Source organism: Sus scrofa, chromosome 5 (assembly GCF_000003025.6).
Source record: "Sus scrofa isolate TJ Tabasco breed Duroc chromosome 5, Sscrofa11.1, whole genome shotgun sequence".
Taxonomy (NCBI): domain Eukaryota; kingdom Metazoa; phylum Chordata; class Mammalia; order Artiodactyla; family Suidae; genus Sus; species Sus scrofa.
Window position 1 is genome coordinate 34,388,868 of NC_010447.5, and position 24,369 is coordinate 34,413,236.

General features: G+C 38.4%; 1 long non-coding RNA gene across 21 annotated transcripts in view; it reads right to left on the reverse strand.

The window, feature by feature from the left end:
- LOC102168027 overlaps nt 1–24,369 on the reverse strand; it is a 209,937-nt gene that overhangs the window by 171,999 nt on the left and 13,569 nt on the right. The window contains exon 3 of one of the 21 annotated variants that reach the window (XR_002344035.1): nt 11,336–11,400. The exons of 19 other annotated variants lie outside the window; for them this stretch is intronic. This is a non-coding gene — a long non-coding RNA (uncharacterized LOC102168027). Of the gene's footprint in view, nt 1–11,257; nt 11,401–24,369 lie in introns of all 21 variants that reach the window. One more of the 21 variants, XR_002344034.1, reaches the window with a different exon arrangement.

Sequence of the window (24,369 nt, forward strand, 5' to 3'; positions counted from 1 at the left end):
AGTTTTAAGAGGAAAAAAATCATTTAGTATAGTTGATATAATCTATTTTTATAGAAAGCCACATGGCTTGAGATTCTATTCCACCTTATGTTTATACATTTTCTCCCAGTGTTTGATGTCCAGACTTGCAGGATCTTGCTTTAGACTTTTTGCCTTACTTTGATGTTGTTGGCTTTGAAGGTGTGTATCATACCTGTTCTTGAGGCAGCTTGATATTGTGGGAAACCCATTAGATTTGCAGCTATGAGACCTGGCTTCTAATTTTCTCTGTTATTAATTACTGATAATCTTGGGTAAGACAATCGGGTTGTTGAGACTTGAATTTTTTCATCTGTACAATGAAAGAGATTCAAATTTATTACATCTCTATGTATTGTGAATTCCTGACTTTGTGTGTGTGTGTGTTTTTAAGACTTCCTTCCTTTGGACCAATCCTATGGAAGACTGAAGAGAGGCAGCCAATACAACTTAGCTTAAAAGCCTCTGAAATGTGCATCTAGGATAAACATCCACAAACATTAGATTCCATTATAAAGCACTGACAGCAGGTGTGACAGCCAAGAGAGAAGAGGCACAGTCTCCAGAAGGCCTAGATTAACTAGTATAGGTATTTTCCCTGGGTATGGATCACTTACTGTGTCCTTTAGTTGGGTATTAATTTCTTTAATTACTGAGGCCAACTCTTTAAAATTTGAAGGTGTGAAGGGCAAAATAATAAGCATACGTTGCCTAGGTAAAGTACTGTAAATTTTACAAAGGACTTTGCTGTCTCAGCAAGGGACCATGGTGTAAATGGTTGCTGCTAAATGTCATGTAAAGGAGAATACAAGCTTAATAACTGAACATAAGCCCATTAAATAAATACATTTTGATTCTTGCATCCATGTTTTGTATTCTCTCTCCCTTCTACCTACCTACTAACTCTATAAAGTACTCACTACTCTCACCCTGCCACTGAACTTTCCAGGACACTCTACTAAGAATCCCACCTAGAACTGCCCTGCTCTTGTCATCTTTATAGATCTTTATCAAAACTCCAAAATATTCTTCATCAGAATGTCCTGAGTCAGATACAGTAACCAATGGTTATGTGTCAATGGATGCTACCTCTCTAGACAAAATAAGGTAAGTTTCATAGGAAGAAAGACAAAGGAATTTTAAAGAAAAGAAGTTGTTTTATAAGAATTTTAGGGGCTGATGCAACTAGTGAGGGAGATGCTTTGAGACACTTAGGAACCTGTAGTACTCTTTCTTTAAGTCACGCCACCAAAGGAAAGCCTACCAAGAGAATAAGCTTTAATATAGTAAATTATATATATTCATATATCTCTTGTCACAGTGTGCCTTTTTACATTCTATGCTCCAAAGGAATCTGTCAAGCTAAAGACATACATTATCCTGAATTCAAGTTGATAAATATATTTATGAAAATTATTTATTATTAATACATGATTAATTAGTTTCAAAGATCCTGACCAGTGTTTATGTAACATGACTTCCCTAATCTTGAATTCTTTCTCATTGTATTTTTCTTCTGATTATTAAAAAAAATTGTTGTAAAAATTTAGAAAATACAGAAAAGTGTAAATAAGCAAAAAGCAATAATCCAAACACATAATCCATTAGCCAGAGAGAATCACTGTTAATAGATAGGTGTATTTCCTTTTATTCATTTTTCCCTAAAAGTATAACAATGTCAACTATTAATTTTATATATATATGTCTCAGTTAACCAATATCCTAAAAAAAGTGCTTATCTGTCCTATGTATACAGCGGGTTTATGCAATGATCTTCCTCTTTTTAGATATTTAAAGTATTTCAAATTTTAATTACAAGAAACAGTGAGAAAAACATGATTATAAAAAATCATTCTCAGAGTTCCTGCTGTGGTGCAGTGGAGTAAGAATCTGACTGCAGCAGCTTGGGTTGCTGCAAAAGCATGAGTTCAATCCTGACCCAGTACAGTGGGTTAATGCATCTGGTGTTACTATAGCTGCAGCACAGGTCACAACTGCAGCTCGGATTCGATTCTTAGCCTGGGAACTTCTATATGCTGTGGGTGTGGCCATTAAGAAAAATTCCCACGTCTAATTATGACCATAAAATTCCTATGCAATTACTGGTTAAAAAATACATATATTTCAATATTCTTGATTGTATAGTGGAATTATGCTTAAGTAGTAGAAACAGTAAACAAATGGGTAAGTATAAAAATATATTTTTTTCTTTTTAAAAGACATGTGACTTTTTCTTTTCTTTTCTTTTTTTTTTTTTTTTTTTTTTTTGGCTTTTTCAGGCCGCACCCGGGGCATACGGAAGTTCCCGGGTAGGGATTGAATCAGGGCTACAGCTGTCAGCCTACACCACAGCCACAGCCACTCAGGATCTAAGCTGTATCTGGACATACGACTTTTTAAAGAAAAAATTAGCCAGTGTATTGATGGAATTAAAACAAACATAAATGTAATGTATATGACAATAATTATACTAAGGAAAAGGGGTAAACAGAATTGTATTATTGCTGGTTATCTATATTTTATCTGGAGTAATTCAATACAGCTCTAAGTAGGTTAGGATATGTTAAAGATGCATTTTTTTAAACCCTAGAAAAACTTAAATAATGAAAAGAATGGCCATTAGAAAGTCACCAAAGGAATTAAAATGAAACATTTTATTTTATTTTTCTTTTTTAGGGCCATGCCGGCAGTATATAGAACTTCCAAGGCTAGGGGTAGAATCAGAGCTGCAGCTGCAGGCCTATGCCACAACCACAGCAACACGGGATCCTTAACTCACCGAGAGAGGCCAGGGATCAAAGCTGCATCCTCATGGATATTGCTGGGTTCTTAACCTGCTGAACCACAACAGGAACTCCAAAATGAAATATTTAAAAATATTCAATTAACACAAAAGAAGGAAGGAAATGAGAAACAGAAGAACAACAAAAAAAATCAATGAGATAAATAGAAAACTGCAAAATGGCAGCTCTAAATACAGCCATTTAAAAAACTGTATTAAAGCAAACAAAGTAAACACTCCAATCAGAGGGCAGAGATTATAAGAATAGTAAAAATCAAGCACTAACTATATACTGTCTATAAGAGATGCACTTCAATTTTTTTTTTTTTTTTTTGCTTTTTAGGGCTGCACCTATGGCATATGGAAGTTCCCAGGAGCTACAGCTGCCGACTTACACCTCAGCCACAGTAATGCCAGATCCGAGCCACGTCTGCAACCTACACTACAGCTCATGGCAATGCCAGATCCTTGACCCACTGAGCAAGGCCAGGGATCAAACTCGCATCCTCAGGGATCCTAGTTGGATTCATCAATCACTGAGCCACAACGGGAATCTTGGGATGCGCTTTAAATACCAAGACAAATAGGTTTAAAGTAAAAAGATAAAGGTACCCCATGCAAACACTAAACACAAGAAAGCAAGAATTGTTAACTATCATCAGGCAAAACAGACTTTGAGAAAAAGAATGTTACTAGGGACAAAAAGGGATACTTCAATAATGATAAAGGATCGATATATTATAAAGATATGACAGTTATGAATATGTATGTAGTCTGTGATGAAGGGTAAATTCTCAATGAAAACTCCAGTTTAGGGAAGGAGGAGCATGAATTCTGGGTAGACAGCTAGCCATTTCCACCACAGGCAAATTACTTACCTTCTTTGTAAAATATGATAATACTTTACAGGGTCATTGTGAGAATTAAGTGACTGCCCATAGGAAGCACTTAATCCCATGGTTGTTGCTGATACTATTGCTACTATCATCTTGTGGCTGACTACACAATACTCAAAACAGTCACTGAGCAAAGAAAAGCTCCGGTAAATTAGCTGTCCTTCTTTACAAGGAAAAGAATCCCTGAAGGAAGTTTCCGTGTGGTGCAGGGGGTTGAGGATCCAGCACTGCTGTAGTTGTGGCACAGGTGGCAACTGCAGCACAGATTCCATTGCTAGAATGTCCACTCGAGTGTCACAGAATCAAAGGTATAGAAATGGGCTCCGGAGTTCCCGTTGCGGCTCAGTGGTTGACGAATCCAACTAGGAACCATGAGGTTGCGGGTTCGATCCCTGGCCTTGCTCAGTGGATTAAGGATCCGGCATTGCCATGAGCTGTGGTGTAGGTTGCAGATGCAGCTCGGATCCCACGTTGCTGTGGCTTTGGCGTAGGCCGGTGGCTACAGCTCCAATTCGACCCCTAGCCTGGGACCCTCCATATGCCATGGGATCGGCCCAAGAAAATGGTAAAAAGACAAAAAAAAAAAAAAAAAAAAAAAAAAAAGATATGGGCTCCAAGAGAGGAAAAAAATTATTACAGATAGTTGGGGTGGGGAAAGAGGGTCTTAAAGAGAACTTGGATCTGGGAAGAGACTAGAGAGAACTTTTTTTTTTTCTTTTTAGGGCTGAACTTGAGGCATAAGGAAGTTCCTGGGGTAGGGGTCTAAATGGAGCTATCGCTGCTGGCCTATACCACAGCCACAGCAACAGGGATCCGAGCCATGTCTATGACCTACAGCACAGCTCATGGCAATACCGATCCTTAACCCACTGAGCAAGGCCAGGGATAGAACCCATGTCTTCATGGATACTAGTCATTTCCACTGAGCCACAAAGGGAACTCCTAGAGAAAACCTGTATAATGAAAAGATTAAGTTTGCCTTGTGGTGTGAAATGTTGCCTTTTCCTCCACCCATCAAGAAAATATCAGGAGTTCCCATCGTGGCGCAGTGGTTAACGAATCCGACTAGGAACCATGAGGTTGCGGGTTCGGTCCCTGCCCTTGCTCAGTGGGTTAACGATCCGGCGTTGCCGTGAGCTGTAGTGTAGGTTGCAGACGCGGCTCGGATCCTGCGTTGCTGTGGCTCTGGCGTAGGCCGGCGGCTGCAGCTCCGATTCGACCCCTAGCCTGGGAACCTCCATATGCCGCGGAAGCGGTCCAAGAAATAGCAAAAAAAAAAAAAAAAAAAAAAAAAAAAAGAAAATATCAGCAAAATCTACGTTATTCACCAAATTGGTTCAGATAAAGTTAAGCAGAGAGTAGAAACTCCAAAGAGCAACAACATCATAAATATGACAGATGCTTCTTTCTTGTTTATGTAAGAGAAGTCAAGAGACGGTCAGTCCAGGGTTGCTATGGAAGCTCCACACCATACAAAGAACCTTCTAGTTTTCTGCAGTTTTGCCTCAGGTATAGTTCTTGCCCTCTTGGTCCATTATGATTTTAGGAGCATCAGTCACCACAACTATGTTTCAAGCAGCAAGATGGAAGCAGGAGAAAGACTCCTTCTCTTTAAAGATTTTCCATTTTCTTTTAAGATTTACCACAAAATACTTCCTCTAAAATCCCACTGGCAAATACTCATATCACATAGCCACTCCTACCAGAGCTCTAGGCTAGGAAGAATAGCCTTTTAGCTGGACCATAATGTGCTCAACTAAAATTTAGGGTTCTCTTACTGAAAAGGGAGGCTTTTGTATTTGTAGGTGTGTTATCTGTACATGTTTATGTATGGAAAAAAGATGTGCATGATAGGTGGGTTTACTGAAAGTAAAGTGAAAGGCTGTCAATAAGAGTCAGTTTCACAAGAATTAGGTCATAAAAAAGATGTCCCCCTTCCTTCTCATAAAATTCTTATTACAGTTAATTATTCCATGTCAGCTTGCTTCTTATTCTTAGCTCTTAAATTAGATTTAACTTCATTGAAGGTTTGGTGGGCTTACAAGTAGGGTAGAAGATGCAGCAGGAAACAAACTGCATAAAGATATTGCTGTAGGGCAACAATAAACATTTTTTTGGTGGTAGTAGAATAGATTCTTAAGTATGATCCCTTACCCAGTCTAATGTCATAAAGATCTGCAGTTCTGAAACTCTTTGGTCTGATTCCTCATGGGCTGCTTCAGTTACTGAACTTGGGCATTTGTGAAGTACAAGGACAGCATAAGGGAGCAGCATCCACACATTTGTATCCTTATTTGGTGTGCAGATCCCCAGCACTGCTTGTTTGGTAGTTAAGTGGTAAACTAAAGCGAAAGCAGCCTTGAAAGGAGTTATTTTCATCAGTCTTTGGATTGGATTTTATACACTGCTCAGCTCAAAGGGAAAAAGAAAATGCTATATACATCTTCAGTAGTTTTCCTGCACTCTCCTTCTACCACATTTTTGTATCATTAAGCCAGCCTGACCTGTGTACATGCGACAAGAACAAAAAGAAGAGCTAATGAAGTTTTAGCTCTGTTCAAGGTTATCACCCAGTATCATGTATCCTTTTATTCAACAATTATTCACCCAACATTGACTATGTACACAGGCATTGTTTTCAGTGCTGGGAATATAGCAAAGAACAAGTGCTTAAAGGTCTTATCAGAAATGCCTTTCCTGAAAGTCCCCTGCAAAGTGGTTTCCCTCAACCACTCTGTATTATTTGTTTTATCCATATCCTCTTTTAGCAATCTGTTTGTAATTTTATTTCTTTCAGTCTTAACTCTAAGTTCCACGAAGGCAGGGAGATTCTATCTGCTCCTTTTACTACTTCATCCCATATCTAACAGACTGTGATATATAAACACTTAAATATTTGACTAATTAACTAAAACAATGGACCCTCAATACATACTTTGGTTTTTCTAATTAGAGTTCAGAATTTAGACTAAAGAAATCCCCCCAAAAAGCTTTGTGAAAAATCTTTTTAAATAACCGAATCATTCAGTTGGTAAATGAAGTCAGCATTTTCCACATTGATTCTAATAACCAGTGTGTGCTTTATATAAAACAATTGATTGTTCTTATCTCCCAACATAATTCCTATTTTTGTTTGACAAACACTACTGGACTTAATTTACCAGCAGGTGGCACTCCAAAGTAAAGCTGAAAATACTATTACTAATTTTAACTTCTAAAAACCATCTTTAATCGACATCACAGATTTCTAAATTCATCCTAATATTTGGATCCTAACTATTTACAAAGCATGATAAAGTTAAGAGAAGATGAGTTTAGGAATCAGAACTGACTTGAAATGATCTTGGTATTAGCCATGTATGATCTTAATTAAGTCAATCATTTCTTTCAGTTTCTTATCTGCAAAATAGGGATAATAATCCTTATTTCACAGGATTATTATGAGTTATATAAACAAATTATGTAAAAGCACCCTACACATGGCATGTACCAAATAAATATTAGTTTCTATCCCTCAAATAGTATATTCAAAACTTTTTTTTCAAGGATTTGTTATAACAATTTTTTCTAATTTCAACTTTTTTGGGGGGGGTGTTTTTAGGGCTGAACCTGTGGCATAAGGAGGTTCCCAGGCTAAGGGTCAAATCAGAGGTACAGGTGCCGGCCTACGCCACAGCCACAGCAACGCAGGATCCGAGCCGCATCTGCAACCTACACGATAGCTCATGGCAACGCCTGATCCATAACCCAGGGCAAGGCCAGGGATGGAACCTGTGTCCTCATGGATACTAGTCAGATTCGTTTCCTGAGCCATGACAGGAACTCCCTAATTTCAACTTATAAAGTTGAAGAATTCTACTATTCTATTAACTATCTAGTAAAGTTAAATTTTTCCTTATATTTTGCTTTCTACACATGCCTAAGTGAAAGTTACAAAGTTAGATCAGTAAGTAGCTAAAGTTCTTTCTAAAGATATAATTAAAGAGACTAAGTAACAGGTTATTTGTATCTCAAAAATATACATTGCCTATCTTGATTTACACATGACTTTTTGAAACTGGCATGAAGCTCATGGGTGGGCACAGTGCCCTATAAACAGATGGATATGAATGCTCAGGTGCCAGGAATCCATCCTGGCCACGGTTCATGTAGAATGCTAAAATAGTGACAGTTCCTGTGATTGGTCATCTGTTCCTAGAGATAATTAAGGTTATTAGAAATAGAAAACAAATTCTGAAACATAAGATATTTATTCAATCTTGATCAGAAATTTATAAATATTTCATATTCAAATATTTTTGGTGTCCTTTAAATTCTATCAGCATGCATCTGATATACATAATCTTTCTATGGTTAAAAGCTTAAAAAAATACCAAGCTGCTTTTCTAGTTTCTCCTTTCTAGTTCAAATTAAGTACAGTCATTCCTAAAACTGAAAGATTACTAAATTATATAGTAATTATATTTGTAAAGATTTAACAATGAAGATGCTCACTTTAGCGGTATTTATAATAGAGAAAAACTGAAAAATGCTTAGATAGTCAACAAAAGAGGAAGGTTAAATAAACTATTCTATCTATACAATATCTAAATTAAGTGATATCCAAACTAGACCATGCAGCCACTGATACTATGTGCTGGGAAAATATTTAAAGAAATGGGAAATGATCATAATATTTTATCATGAAAAAGGTATAACAAATGATTATAAAAAATATTTCAATCAAAGACAAAATAAATAGATTTGGGGGCTCTTTATTCTACATTCAGAATTTGGTCATTTCTTATCACTTCCTCTGCTATTGCTCTGATCCATCATCTTTCACCTAGACTATTGCTATCGCATCCTAACTGGCCTTCCCGCTTCTGCTTCTTGCCCCACTTCTGTCAGCTCTGCTCCAAATCTGATGGATTGTTAGCTCACTCAGAGTAAGTTACCAAAATAGCTTATAATGACCTAGGTGATTGAAACCTGTACCCTTCTCCATAGGACTTTCTCCACTCTCACTTCATTCTCTCTCTTACCTTGTACCCTGTTGTATTCCCACCTGCTCACTCCTTTCTAGTCTTCTGGTTTCCTTGTTGGACCTTGAACACGTCAGGATTTTGCATGTGCAGTTCCCTCTTGCCTGGAATGCCCTCCTTCTCACTAACCCCCTTATTAGCTCATACTTTCTTCCTCCGGGTTTCCCTTTAGTCACCTTTTCAGAGAGGATTTCCTTTCATCCTATTTAGCTTTACAATCCTTCCCTACTTCCAACCCTATTCTGGACTTTCTATGTTGCTTCTCTGCTTTCTCTTTCTCCCTAGTACTTAACCACATCTAACATATCAAAATTTTACTTAGGTATTTTTGTCTGTGGCCTGTCTCATCCTCTCTAGAGTTTAAGTACCGGGGCTTCTGCTCTGCTTTGCTAACTATTATCTCCATCCGGCACACAAAAGATAGCAAGAGAGAGGGTAGTGTGAGAAGAAATTTCATTCAGGATCCAATTTCTCAAGGCCAAGAATAAGTTTTAAAATTCAAGAGAGCAATTTAGGGGGATTGAAAATTAAGTTCTGTATTTATATAGCCATTAAATTTGTTTTACAAAGAACTGTCATAATAAGAATTAATAATGCCTACTTATCAATTTCATCCACTAATCAGGTAGCCATCCTAAAAATTCAAGCCATAATTTTTTTTAAAAATCAAGTTAGGGAGTTCCCGTCGTGGCGCAGTGGTTAACGAATCTGACTAGGAAACATGAGGTTGCAGGTTTGATCCCTGCCCTTGCTCAGCGGGTTAACGATCCGGCATTGCCATGAGCTGTGGTGTAGGTTGCAGACGCGGCTCGGATCCTGTGTTGCTGTGGCTCTGGCATAGGCTGGCAGCTACAGCTCGGATTGAACCCCTAGCCTGGGAACCTCCATATGCCGCAGGAGCGGCCCAAGAAATGGCAAAAAGACAAAAAAAAAAATCAAGTTAGTTTGGAGTTCCTGTCGTGGCTCAGTGGTTAACAAATCCGACTAGGAACCATGAGGTTTCGCGTTCAATCCCTGGCCTCACTCAGTGGGTTAGGGATCTGGCATTGCTGTGAGCTGTGGTGTAGGTCGCACATGCGGCTCAGATCCCACATTGCTTCGGCTCTGGTATAGGCCATCGGCTACAGCTCTGATTAGACCCCTAGCCTGGGAACCTCCATATGCTGTGGGTGCAGCCCTAGAAAAGACAAAAAGACAAAAAAAAAAAAAAAAAAAAAAACACAAAAAATTAAGTTAGTTTGACTTTCTTAACCGTTGTAAATTTTTTAAGGAGATAAAGAGTATTAAATCTGTTGTAATAGAATAGGTTGAAAAGTTCTTGGTCAAATTCCATTTTCCACATTATAAGAATATGTAAACTAAGCAAGCTTGATTAAGCACACTGCAATTTAACTGCTGTACTTTTTAAGTTCTAAAGCCATACGCTTGTCTGACAAGTGTGATTTTTTTTCCCCTAGCTATGTGTCTGGTGATTATTAATGATCAAGCCAGTGAAGCTGTTATTTGACATATTTGGTTCCTTGACTAAAGCATAACTTTTTACTGAGGCCAAAAGGATGTTCTAGTGAAATGATGATCATTTTGGCTGATGTCATTAACTTACAGAAAGTAAGACCTATGGCTACTTACTAAAGCTTCATCCTTTTATTAGAACCGAAAATAACATTTCTTCTTAGAAAATCTAAATTTACATCCATTTAGAAAAATAACAAAAATTATAGTTTAATCGGTACTGATTTCTGAATTTTTAACATAGCTAAACCTTTTAATTTGGACTATGAGAAAATATGCTAACAATGCTTTATGATTATGATATCAAATAATTCTCCAAATAAAACCTTAATAAGCATAGGTACCCTTAAGAGCTCTTACATGAGACAGAATTAGAAGTCATGTTAGTTGCAGCAGACTTCTACTAAGGATTTTGATTATGTATCTTGAACTGATATAGAGGGCCAGGTTCAGGGGCATGCATTCTGTGCAGAAGCATAGGGTTCTGTGCTTGGCTGTATTATCAGATTAACTACTTGACACCCTTTTAAAGTAGAGTTCCCTTGACGTTGAGAAGATTATACATAGGAAAAGTAAATTTCCATGGAGAGTGTGTATAGGTAGAGGGAAGGTAGGGTGAGGAGAAATATGGCAGCCATAAATTCTGAGAAACTAGAAGTCAGTTGATTGAGATGGCTCAATCTCTCCACTACTTGTGAATTTAAATGTTCCCCTGAGGAGTTCCAGTTGTGGCTCAGTGGTTAACAAATCCGACTAGTAACCATGAGGTTGCAGTTTGATCCCTGACCTTGCTCAGTGGGTTAAGCATCCGGCATTGCTGTGGCTCTGGTGTAGGCCAGCAGCTACAGCTCCAATTAGACCCCTAGCCTGGGAACCTCCATAAGCCACGGGAGCAGCCCTAGAAAAGGCAAAAAGACAAAAAAAAAAAAAAAAAAAAAAAAAAAAAGTTCACCTGAAGCTCTACCCAAAGCTAATGGGTCAATGTTGTTAGCAAAAACTTAGGGAGCACAATATCCACAACTCACCTTACTCTGCATCAGGTTAACTGGCTAATCTTTCTGCAACTTTCTAGTGAAAGCAGTTGGGTTCCTAGGTATTAGTACCTGATTTCTCTAAGACTGAAGTCTGTCTTCTCTTACTCCCAATCTACTCTGGAATTGGAGCACCACTGCAGGGGAAAAAAAAAAGAAGTACTCATCAGGGATAAGACTCTAAAGTGAGTAAGGGCTAGGTGTCAGAGGTTAACTTGTTTTCCTAAGGACATCTTCGACGAAACTGATTCTGACTCATAATCTAGATTAGCCTCAGTAGCTGAGGACATGTATAGTTGGGTAGAATCAGGGAACGCATCACCTTAGTTACTCAAAGATTAAGTCTATCATAAGTCAGGATTCTCATGGCTGGTTTTAAAATACAATACTCATATTTTAATGGCCAGAATGTTTCCACTGCTATATTTAATATCTATGCAGATTAGAGGGGAAAAATGAACTGTGCCCTCCCATTGGCATAGTTGTTGATAGAAAAACATTTTGGTGTCAATATAAAACAAAAATATTTGGGATTTGGGGGCTAAACTTTATTTCTAACTAATACTATTCATGACCAGCTTTTTATACCTAAAAGCCAGTGATTGGCAGTTTGGGTACCTTTTCTTTTTTTCTTTTCTTTTTTTGGTAATAGAATTCCAACTGCCACAAAGAAAGGAGGAATGGTGGAAAGACTGACTCCTCTTCTTCTCTAGCTCAGTGAGGCATACTATATGAACACTCTCCAACTCAAAGAGACTCCAATTTGAGTATAACATAATGTTGTATACTATAGTATGCAATATATTTTCATTTACACTTCATTTCTGACAAGTCTACTCACCAAATGCGTAGGTCTCCCCCATTGCGCACTCGCGCACACACACACACACCCCCAAAGCAATTCTCCAATTCTCTACAAACACAAGCTGGGTATCCTACAACTCAATTATGACACTATCTACCTGGACACAACATCAGATCCCACAGGTTAAGGATTCAGTTCCACAAGACTGCCTCTACTTCAGATACCAATCAGAAGTTCAGGTTGTTACCAACTGGCTTTATTTGTTTATTTTCTTTTTAGGGCTACACCTGCAGTATACAGAAGTTACCAGGCTAGGGGCTGAATCAGAGCTGCAGCTGCAGGGCTGTGCCATAGCCACAGCAACTCGGAATTTGAGCTGCATCTGCAACCTATGCCACAATTTGAGGCAAAGCCAGATCCTTGACCCATTGAGCAAGGCCAGGATATCACATCCTCATGGATACTAGTCAGGTTCTTAACCTGCTGAGTGACAACGAGAACTCCCTCAACTGGCTTTAAATTGGAGGGTCCCACAATCCCTTCCTTTCGTTTGATTAATTTGCTAGAATGGCTCACAGCACTCAGGAAAACAGTTTACTTAATAGATAACTGGTTTATCAGAAAAGAATATATGATGCAGGAACAGCAACATAGAAGAGATACACAGGGCAAGGTATGGAAGAAGAAGCATGGAGCTTCCATGTGCCTCCAGGTATACCATCTTTCCAGCACTTCCACATGTTTACCAACCTGAAACCTCTCCAACCCCCTTCTCTTGAAGTTTATGGAGATTTCATTATAGGAGGCATGACATTGAATCGTTAGTCATTGCTCCTTGGTGACTGATTCAACCTCCAGCCCCTCCTCTCTCCCTGGAGTTTGGATGGTGGGGCTGAAAGCTTCAATTGTCCAATAATGTGGATGCTTCCCTTGGCAACCAGCCTCTATCCTTTGGAAGCTAAAAACAGACACAAGATAGCTTGTATTAAGTGTTAAATAAGTGGTATAGAAAATCAGTTCTGAATGAGAGGAACACTGTAGACTGGACTGGAAAGGAAGAATTTTATGAAAAAAAAAAAACTAGTTAAAACTAGTTAACATTTTTTTTTAGCCAATAAAACATATTTCATATTAGTAAGAGTATATAAAATGTTTAAGTTTATAAAACACTTGTGATCTTTTTTCATTAAGATACTGTATGTAAAGTTATAAAAAGTTGCCTATTACTCAATACTGATTCAAAAGTACAAACTAAGGAGGTGAAATGTAACTTTGTCTTTACAAAATTAAAACAGCAATTTTGGAGTTCCTGTCGTGGCTCAGCAGTAATAACCCAATTAGTATCCACGAGGATGTGGGTTCGATCCTGGACCCTGCTCAGTGGGTTAAGGATTTGGCATTGCTGTGAGCTGTGGTTGTAGGTTGCAGATGTGGCATGGATCCCAAATTGCTGTGGCTGTGGTGTAGGCTGGCAGCTGCAGCTCTGATTCCACCCCAGTTTAGGAACTTCCATATGCCGTGGGTGCACAGCTTAGGAACTTCTATATGCCGTGGGTGCAGCACTTAAAAAAAAAAAAAAAAATTAAAACAGCAATTTCAAAATGGAAAAGATTTAGTTACCATGTCTCTATGGAAAGTTGTAACTGTCTAGTTACTTTTTTAAAAAGTTTTGTCTTAAAAACATAAAGATTAGGAGTTCCTGTCATGGCTCAGTGGTTAACGAATCTAACTAGGAACCATAAGGTTGCGGGTTCAATCCCTGACCTTGCTCAGTGGGTTAAGGATCCGGCATTGCCGTGAGCTGTGGTGTAGGTTGCAGATGCAGCTCAGATTTGGCATTGCTGTGGCTCTGGCGTAGACTGGCAGCTACAGCTCCTATTCGATCCCTAGCCTGGGAACCTCCATATGCTGCAGGAGTGGCCCTAGAAAAGGCAAAAAGACAAAAAAAATAAATAAAGATTAGATGATTTTACTTAACTCTGCAGAAGAGCAGATATTGTATGCAAATTGATGAGGGTTGACTTTAAACAAATTTATAATAAAGTTAGCAATAACTGGAAAATACATGGAGTGAAGCAAAAATTCTAATTTTATTGAAAGCACTCATAAAAGTCCACTTTTCTAACTACTCATATTGACCAATCACTTTGCTTGTTAGTCCTGCAGTCAATTTCTTGGATGAAATAACTAATCTACCTTGTTTTCCATTTTATTTTAATTATTTTGGATCTCTAAGATAATTTGAGAACACCATTACTCTTGAACAAGAAAGAACATAGTAGTGAACAAGAAAGAAAGGATATTAAAAAAAGTATGGAAGTTTTTTAAAAAGTTAAAGACAGAACTACCATACCACAAAAACACAAACACAAATTTGAAAAAAAACCCCACAAATTTGAAAAGATATTTGCACCACTATATTCACTGCAGCATTATTTACAAGAGCCAAGATAAGGAAGCAATCTTAGTGTCTACAGATAGATAAATGGATAAAGAAGATGTATGCCAAATCTATATGCATATATACATATATACGTGGCATATATAAGTATACATGCATATACATACATATGCATACATGTATACATATATATGTAGCATGTATATATACATACACATACAATGGAATATTACTTAGCTATGGCTAAGAAATGAACTCTTGCCATTAGTGACAACATAGATGGATCCAGAGGGCATTATGCCAACTAAATAAGTCAGACAAAGAGAGGCAAATCCTTTATCATCTCAGTTATATGTGGAATCTAAACAAAAATGATCAAACAAAAAATGCAAACAGACTGAAAGATACAGGGAATACACAGGAAGTTGCCATGCGGAGGGGAGTGGAACGTTCAAGATACGTGAAGAGGATTAAGAAGTACAAGCTCCCAGTAATAAAATAAGTCACAGGGATATATTACACAGCATAAGGAATATGGTTAAAATATTATAATAGCTTTTATGAGGACAGATAAAGACTTATTGATCACTGTTATGCATTTATATGTTAAATTACTATGTTGTATACCTGAAACTTACATAATATTGTACATCAACTATACTTTGATTACTTGCTGAGTGACCTACACATGACAGTATATAAAAATATATACATTTTGGAGTTCCCGTCATGGTGCAGTGGAAACAAACTCAACTAGGAACCATGACGTTTCTGGTTGGATTCCTGGCCTCGCTCAGTGGGTTAAGGATCTAGTGTTGGAGTTCCCGTCGTGGCGCAGTGGTTAACGAATCCGACTAGGAACCAGAAGGTTGAGGGTTCGATCCCTGCCCTTGCTCAGTGGGTTAACGATCCGGCGTTGCCGTGAGCTGTGGTGTAGGTCACAGACACAGCTCGGATCCTGCGTTGCTGTGGCTCTGGCGTAGGCTGGCAGCTACAGCTCCGATTGAACCCCTAGCCTGGGAACCTCCATATGCCGCGGGAGCGGCCCAAGAAATGGTAAAAAGACAAAAAAAAAAAAAAAAAAAGGATCTAGTGTTGCTGTGAGCTGTGGTGTCGGTTGCAGATGCCGCTTGGATCCCAAGTTGCTGTGGCTGTGGTGTAGGCTGGCAGCTACAGCTCTGATTAGACCCCTAGTCTGGGAACCTCCATATGCCACAGGTGCGGCCCCCAAAAGACAAGGAAACACACACACACACACATTTTTAGTCATGTTATTTTTAAGTGCATTAAAAAATGGTAGTGACATAATCTGAGGACAAAAATTTTATTTATCTATCCATGTATCTATCTATAATAGTGGCTATCTTTTAAATAAATGACAACATTCATACCCTCAAGCAGTATATATAATGATGGGATATCATATCCACTCTATTTTTATAAGCTAAAAAAAAAGTCTTGAGTAAAAGACAGTAACTTCCTTGAAGGCAAAAGCATATGTATGTGTGTCATGTATGTATGTGTCAAGCTGTTCCCTCAGATAGGCACTTAACTCACCCCCTCATCTCTTTAGATGGTGGCTCTGGTCTAAACTCATCATGACCCACCCTGACTATGCTACTTACTAATGAAACCTATCCTTCTCCCAGTATTTCTAATCTCCCAGTCTCTGGTCTACTTTTTCTCCTATATTACAAATTACTTTCTATCACAGTATACAATTTATTTATCATGTTTATTATTTACTGTCTTTTCCTGTTATAATGTAATCTCCACATAATCAGGGATCTCTATCTGTTTTATTCACCAGCATATGGCAAAAGCCTAGAATAAAGCCCAGAACATATCAATCATGTGATAAAGATCTGCTGAATTAAGGTGGAACGAAATGAATGAGACCAGAAGCAACAACAACAACAAAATCAAAAAGTTTCTATGAAGATATAACTATACATAGCAATATGCTATTTTTTGTAAATGCAAGTTACCTGTGTTTCGTGGATGGGGTTGTTAATAGTAAAAAAAGATCTGTCTCTAAAGGATATGAAATTCATAGCCTAAATCATGTCTATCAAATAAACTTGATGCAACTTCATTTCCTGCAGATCTCTTGCTCAAACGTTACCTCCTTGGAGAAGTTGTCACTGACCACCTTATCTAAAAGAGCACCCTATCCCTTTGTCCCTCTCTAGCCCTTATCTTGCTTCATTTCCTCAATAATTCTTATCATTGCATAATGTTATGTTGAATATTTATTTGTTTATTGTCTATCTCCTCCAGGCAAATGGGGATCTTATCTGCCTTCCTTACTGCTCTATTTCCCTGTGTTTGGATCAGTGCCTGGCACATAGTAAATATTTGCCAGCACTGAATGCACTGGAAATTTGCATGCATTCATGTTGTTCTTCATATGAGAATGATCCAATTGTTTGTCTCCAAATCTAAAGTTGCCCAGCAATCACTTGTATTATTACCCCACTAGTAAACAAACAAAAAGTAACAATTGTTCTTCATGCTTCATTTCATATTGAGTGAGATGGTTTGAAAGGTGTGAGTAAATACATGCTAGATATTATTCCACCAAAGATCAATTAAATTTAGTATTAATCTGAAAGATTAAATCCTTAATCATATTAGATGAAAGTTTTAGATTTACTCTTTTTTCTGGGTGAAAATACAACTTTATTGAATTATAAACAAAGACATCTAAAATTCTGTGAAATTGGTTTGATTTAAAAACTTAAGGCCAATGTGAAAGAAAAGAGGTAGTGCAGACTCTTTTGCTCTTAAATTCTGCTTTTCTGTTTAATATCTGGACTCGTAGACAATGTCAAGATTGAATGACACAGCTGCCTGTCATTGTAACAGGTAGCAAATGCAAAAAGGGGGACTTATAAAAATACTATTCCGTAAAGGGTGTTGTTTACTTTGCCTGGGCCCCAGAATTTTCACCAAAACTGTCAGTTACAGATATGCCTCTAAAACACTTGCAAAGATGTTTTAAATTTCTGAAATTTATAAAGTTCACAAAAGAAACTGATAAATTATGGAAACCACACTTTGAAATGAACTAGATAATTTAAGCATAAATGTTTTTAAGTATTTTTGTCTTCTTTACTAAAATGTTTCGAACCGTTGACAGTATAGACAAGAAATGTCCCATTTTTTTCAATAACTATTCCCAATAACATCAGGTAGAACTTCGCTTCTTCAGAATGGTGGCTCCTTTAATAATCCTACACATACTCTGATTTTCAGCCACTTTATCAGAGCAGTCACAATCTAAGATTAAGGAACCAGTCTTAGAGTTCCCACCATGGCACAGCGGAAACGAATCCAACTAGGAACCATGAGGTTTCAGATTCAATTCCTGGCCTCACTCAATGGGTTAAGGATCTGGAGTTGCCCTGAGCTGTGGTGTAGGTCGTAGATGTGGCTTGGATCTGGAGTTGCTATGGCTCTGGCATAGGCCGGCAGCAACAGCTCCAATCAGACCCCTAGCCTGGGAACTTGCATATGCAGCAGGTGTGGCCCTGAAAAGACAAAAGACAAAAGACAAAAAAAAAAAAAAAAAAAAAAAAAAAAAAAAAAGACAAAAAAAGCAGTCTTAACTTGAAAGCTGCAAACTCCATCTTAGTTCAAAACTCTTTTCCCCTGTTCCTCCCACCTATCCATCCCCACTGTAGGTAATGCTCTGGTATTTGGGGATGGGGGAAAATCTCTCAGACACCTGCTTCTCCTCCCTCTTCCAGCCTTAGTGCCCATGGTTAGTGGCAGAGGGAAGGGATAGAGAAAAGGGTAACCACTTCCTTACTGGAGTTCCTGGGCCAGGGATCAGATCTGAGCCACAGCTGAGACCCAAGCCACAGCTGCAGCACCGCCGATCCTTAAGCCACTGTGCCATGCTAGGGACTGAACCTGAGTCTCAGTGCTTCCAAGATGCCGCCAATCCCATTGTACCACAGCAGGAATTCTTTCAGTAAGGCTTCTTCGAGGGCACCTACAGGGGTTTACCACTATCTGTTTTCCTGATGGTGGTTATCTGGCTCCAGCTAACAGGATCTCTTTTGTTCCTCTTGCTGCAGTGCTTCCCTCTTGTAGTCAGCCCTCATACTGACAAAATGACTCAAGGTCAGTTTTCCCTCTAGGGTATTCACACCATCCATGGGAACCCCATTATTCATGCCTCACTAAATGATGGGCACAAAGACTACTTCCCTGTGGTCTTGGCCTCTCTGTTTATCATTCTCTTTCCCTTACTCAGCTTCAGATTAGCAAGTCCCATGGCCAAGCAAACATCCAACAAAGTAAAGAAATGTCCCCTTCTTTTATAAACCCAATCTTTAGAAGTGATTCTCTTCAAGCACCCTCCAACTTAATTACATATTTGAAACAGCTTGTCCAAGAACAATGCTTTCTCTAACAGGCCTTCTCTATATCTCCCATTTTTTTGACTAAGAGTGGACAGGAGTGGTGGTGGTGGTGGCAATAGGGCTGGTTGTTGACACTACTCATTTAATGCTGTGTGGTTAAAGAAGCATAATAAATATGTCTGGTGTTGGTTCATTCAGAATAAAAGCTTTCTCTTCCCTATGCTACTACAGTTAAGAGGTTTTTGTTTTAAATAAGATTCCTTCGCTTTTAGCAGGAAAAACTAGTTTTGGGGATAAGGCTTCGAGAAAAAGTCTTCCCTACTATCAGAAGTCTTATGTTTTATGATTTCTTTTTGTACTACACTATCAAATATCTCCTCAAGGGTAGCTGCTGAGTTTTTATAAGTGATAAATTGGCTGTTTTTCTGGGTTTTCCATTTAACTGTTCTGTGCCCACTTATGTAAGTTATGCTTATGAAAAGTTATTGCCTAATTGTAGGCTGCTTTTTTTTTTTTTCTTGTATTTTTAGGGCCACAACCGTGGCACATGAGGTTCCCAGGCTAGGGGTCTAATCGGAGCTGTAGCCGCTGGCCTACACCAGAGCCACAGTAACGCTGGATCCGAGCCACATCTGCGACCTACACCACAGCTCATGGCAACGCCAGATCCTTAACCCTTTGAGCAAGGCCAGGGATCGAACCCATAACCTCATAGTTCCTAGTCGGATTCCTTTCCACTGTGCCATGACGAGAACTCCTAGGCTGCTTCATTAAAGGGATGAGGTTTGAGGATAATATCCCTTCAGGTCCACCTTCGCCAAAGGTACAGTGGATGTAGCACTTGTAAAATCTAGAAGCCAAGAGGAACTACTTCCCTCATACCACAATAAAAGGGTTTTATGAAACACTGTGTTTACCTCTTTCTAGGTAGAGTTTTTAAAGCACCTTTGATTATAACTAAAGGTTCTAACTACTTCATATAGAGTTGGGCACCACATTAAAAATGTAAAGTTATTTGAGAATTATTGTAAATATTTAATAGCTACCTTCTTGTAAAAAAAAGTCTTTAAAAAGCAATAGGTCTTTTAAAATTCTGTTAGTAACTATGGAAGGAATAATCACAAGAATTAAAAAAGATCAGTTAATAGTTTATTTTAAAAAATGCATTATTAAAAGTATTCTTACAATAACAAAACAAAACATAGTAACTAATTTTTGCTATGAAATGTAATCATTTAAGAATATATTTCACTTCTTTACCTGGTTTATTTATTTATTTTTCTTTTTAAGGCCATACCTGTGGCACATGGAAAAGTTCCTGGGCTAGGGGTCAGATTGGAGCTGCAGCTGAGGCCTATGCCACAGCCTTGGCAACACCGGATCCGAGCCACACCTGTGACCTAAAATGCAGCTTGCAGCAACTCTGGATCCTTAACCCACTGAGGGAGGCTGGGGAGCAAACCCGCATCCTCACAGAGACAGCATCGGGTCCCTGATCCACTGAGCCACAATGGGAACTCCCTATTTTTATTTAAGAGAAAATATTTACCAGCCAGCTAGCATATTCATGTTTGTATTATTTTTTATTTATTTACTTTTGTCTTCTTAGGGCCACACACATTGACATACGAAGTTCCCAAGTTCCCAAGTTCTGGCCTATGCCACAGCCACAGCAATATGTGATCTGAGCTGTGTCTGCAACCTATACCACAGCTCACAGCAATGCTGGATCCTTAACCCACTGAGAGAGGCCAGGGATTGAACCTGTGTCCTCAGGATACTAGTCAGGTTCATTACTGCTGAGCCACAATGGGAACTTCAGTGCTGTTGTTTTTTTAAATGGCTTTTTTTTTTTTTTTTTTTTGCTTTTTAGGGCCCCACTCGTGGCATCTGGAGGTTCCCAGGCTAGGGGTTGAATTGGAGCTACAGCACCAGCCTACGCCACAGCCACAGCAATGTCAGATCCGAGCCGAGTCTGTGACCTATGCCACAGCTTGTGGCAACGCTGGATCCTTAAGCCATTGATCGAGGCCAGGGATCAAACCCGAAAACTCATGGTTCCTCATTGGATTCGTTTCTGCTGCACCACCATGGGAACTCCTAAATGGCTTTTTATAGTCTATCATTTCTTGCATTTTTCTCTTTCAGATGCTCCCTTAATAATTATGTTTCTCTTTAAAATTCTTAGATTATGTATGGTATTTCACTTTAAAATATTACCATTATCATCACAGCAACTATCTTTTGAGTGTTTGGTTCATTCCATGTATTACACTAAGCATTTACAGAGATCATCTCATAAAAACTTTAATAACCCTCAAAGGCATGGTATTATTTCTACATACAATTTTCAGGTAACAAAACTGAGGCTTAAAGAGGTTAAGAATCTTGTTAATGGGAACTCAGCTTGCTTTGTTTTGGTTGGATAAAATTCCAGGTCTGGGCTATTCTACAGCCCCAAGTTCTTAACCTTTGCTTTCTCAAATCCCTGGTGATTCACTAACATATTTTTGCATATCTCTGATTTCTCATCAGAAATCTTTAGTTTTGAAATTTATTTCAAAAATAACTTAAAAATTAATAACTATATTTTGGATCACAAGGAAGATAAATTCTTTTGCCTCTGATTTGAATACTATGTTTTTGTTTGTGTTTATAAGTTAGAGCCAAGCCATAAAAAATTGTCCTGGACAACAGACAGTAAAGAATAGAAACAAATGAATGATGAATACATGGCAGGTAAAGGCCAAAAACTGTGACTGCTAGCTTCTGGAACAAAGATTTTCAAAAAATTATAATAGAGAAAAATGGCAGGAAAATTGAGTTATCACACAGCAATATAGGTATCTCAAAACAAATCTGTGCTGCATTAATTTCTAATGATGACTAAGCTTCAACAAGACAACATTCTTTGTTACATTAAAATTAATGTAATGTAAAATATTTCAGTTTAATTTCTATTTTTTCCATATTAATAGATAAAAAAATCTATCAGCCACAGGGAACTCTACCCACTATTCTGTGATAATCTATATGGGAAAAGAATCTGAAAAAGAATGGATGTGTATATATGTATAACTGAATCATTTTGTTAAACAGCAGAAATTATCTCAACATTGTAAATCAACTATACTTCAATAAACTTCAAAAAATTTAAAAAAATTTTTGAGAATTCCTGAGAAAGTTCCCTTGCCTTTTTCACCACATGAGGTTACAGTGAAATGACTGCCAGCCTTTTAGGAAGAAGGGTCTCATCAAAAATAAAATCTAGGAGTTTCCGTCGTGGCTCAGTGGTTAACGAATCCAACTAAGAACCATGAGGTTTTGGGTTTGATCCCTGGCCTTGCTCAGTGGGTTAAGGATCCAGCATTGCCGTGAGCTGTGGTGTAGGTTGCAGACACTGCTCAGATCCTGTGTTGCTGTTGTTCTGGCGTAGGCTGGCGGCTATGGCTCTGATTCGACCCCTAGCCTGGGAACCTCCATATGCTGTGAGTGCAGCCCTAGAAAAGGCAAAAAGACAAATAAATAAATAAATAAATAAATAATAAATCTGTCAGGAAGTTCCCATTGTGGCACAGTGGAAACGTATCCAAATAGTATCCATGAGGATGTGGGTTTGATCCCTGACCTCGCTTCATGGGTCAGGGATCTGGCATTGCTGTGAGCTGTGGTGTAGGTCACAGACTGGGCTTTGATCCTGTGTTCCTGTGTTGCTGTGGCTGAGGTGCAGGCGGGCAGCTGTAGCTCTGATTCCACCCCTAGCCTGGGACCTTCCACATGCTGTGGGTGTGGCCCTAAAACACAATCAATCAATCAATCAATATCTGCCAGCACCTTGAGTTTGGATTTCTAAGGCTCCAGAACTGTGAGGAACAACATTTTGTCATTTATGACCTTTAAAAACAAGAAAGCAAGCTATCAGCATGGGCTTATACCAAGTTTTCTAGTATATAATAAAAATAATTTATCACACTGGGTATACACAATTCTTTTTCTTTTTTTAGCTGCACCCAAGGCATATGGAAATTCTCAGGCCAGGGACAGAATCTGAGCCACAGCTGTGACCTAAGCTGCAGCTGTAGCAACACCGGATCCTTAACTCAGTGGGAACTTCTGGGTATATACAATTCTTACAAGGTGTTCCTATTTATGCAAGATTGAGAAACAATACTATATAATCTGTGTGACTGGTGCAAAATAGAAATTCAATGAATGTTAGCTGAACCAGAAATGTAATGATGTATCTAGCTTCTCCACATTTATTCATGCCAACAACTCAGCTGAATTATCTCAGAGTTACTTTCTTCCTCACAATATGGGCTCACGGTGAGGGGTGTTAGTGGTTCTTGTACTTGTTTTTCTCTAGGGACCCCTCAGAGAATCTTATGAAATCTATGAACCTTCACTCCAGAAAAATGGATATATAAAAATATTACACACAATATTTAAAAATTATATAAATTAATAAGAGAACAGGCTCTGAAGTGAGAAACAATCTGTGTAATCTAAGGCCTCTCTTGAGCCACTTAAAAGCCTCCATTTCTTCATCTGTAAAGTGCAAATACCACCTCTCTCATGTTATGCAGATTGAGTAAAACTATGTAATTTATGATACTTACAATTTAGCAGATACCAAAATAAGTCATAGCTTTAATTATTATCAGGCCAATACTGACCTCCTACTTTTGCTTTAATTATTATCAGGCCAATACTGACCTCCTACTTTATCTCTAATTACTGTTGTGTGAAGTTTCCTTGTGCTGATTGGCTTGTTGCAGCCACTCTCTAGTTAACAAGGATTTTATATTCTTCTCACTGGTTACCTCATTAACTTGGCTCTTACTTTCAGGCTGACAGTGACCCAAAAAAGCACCACAGAGTAATAATATCTTTATAATGTTTGGTTGAGAATATAAGTGGCTTGAATATTGCTTTGATCAATTCCAAAGGGGATGAGTAATAAATAGAGAGAAATTCAATATAAGAACAGGATAACTGAAAGGCAAACTATGGCTCACAAGTTTTTTTTTTGCTTTTTAGGGCTGCACCCGAGGCATATGGAGGTTCCAAGGCTAGGGGTCGCATCAGAGCTGTAGCTGCGGCCTACGCCACAGCCACAGCAACACCAGATCTGAGCCATATCTGCCACCTACACCACGGCTCATGGCAATGCTGGATCCTTAACCCCCTGAGTGAGGCCAGGGATTAAACTTATGGATACTAGTCAGATTCATTTCTGCTGTGGCTCACAACTTTAAACTGGGGATCTGCTACATACATATGACATACAAGAAAAAGGGGGAAAAATATACTATTATACCTACATGACACAGCTTCCTTGAGAACTAAATGACAATAAAACACAATGTGGGGCACAAAAATTGAGATTCAGTAACATCTCAATAATGAGTGATAAATGGATACCACCAGAACACAACATCATATTGACAGGAAACATTTATTCTGTTATTCTCAAAAATGGTTATGCTAAAACCATACTTTTATGTTCATATCTGGAAAACAATTC